This window comes from Atta colombica, unplaced genomic scaffold (assembly GCF_001594045.1).
Source record: "Atta colombica isolate Treedump-2 unplaced genomic scaffold, Acol1.0 scaffold34, whole genome shotgun sequence".
NCBI lineage: Eukaryota > Metazoa > Arthropoda > Insecta > Hymenoptera > Formicidae > Atta > Atta colombica.
In genome coordinates, this window is record NW_017259448.1 from 342,165 (window position 1) to 342,981 (window position 817).

Sequence of the window (817 nt, forward strand, 5' to 3'; positions counted from 1 at the left end):
ATTAATATTCTATAAATCATTCTTTAAACTAATAATCTTTAGTATATACATTAATTGGAATAATTATAATTATACATATTTTTCTTTAATCTCTGTTTATTAAAACTTTTTAGATTTTTAGAAAATTTTTGGATAAGTTTTTATTTTCATTATATTTGATATAAAATAAATTTTGTTGACTGAGACGATTTTATAATTTCATACATAGTCTATATTGTAATGAGAAGAATAATTATATAGTATATGTCTATATGCATGTATTAATAAACATTTTTTGTTTAAATTTCCAAAAGTATATAAAATTTTTTGAATTTGCGTTGATTGGTCATTTTTTAAACTAATTCTGACGTGTATTAATCAATTTCCCATTCAATTTTCAGTAACGAATTGGTTACACCAATCTACGTTTTCATAAGAGTTGACTTTAATTGGTATACGAGAGCTGATAAAAACCAACAGAGTATTCTAGAATTCAGCTTGGATTGTAGTATTAATTATATACATTGAACTTTCGTGACACACATGTGAAAAAATTCTCGAAAAATATTTCAAATACTGTAAATACGTTTTTATAACAAGATTTCAGCAGAAATTGATTTTATAAGTTAAGAATAACAATGATATTTACACAATAAAATGTTACATACATAAACTAAGCACTTTATTAAATACCTTGGTAAACAAACGGTTTTATTGAGTTGTATAATATTTGAAAATGGCGAATAATATTGTTTGTAATATTCCTTTAAACATTTCTCTCTCTCTCTCTCTCTCTCTCTCTCTCCCTCCCCCCCTCTCTCTCTCTCTCTCTCTCTCT

At 24.6% G+C, this 817-nt stretch overlaps 1 protein-coding gene across 1 annotated transcript in view; it reads left to right on the forward strand.

Annotated features, from left to right (window-relative positions):
- The window catches only part of LOC108690634 (neuronal acetylcholine receptor subunit alpha-7-like), a 225,584-nt gene that overhangs the window by 146,584 nt on the left and 78,183 nt on the right, over nt 1–817 (forward strand). The gene's annotated exons all lie outside the window — the stretch shown is intronic.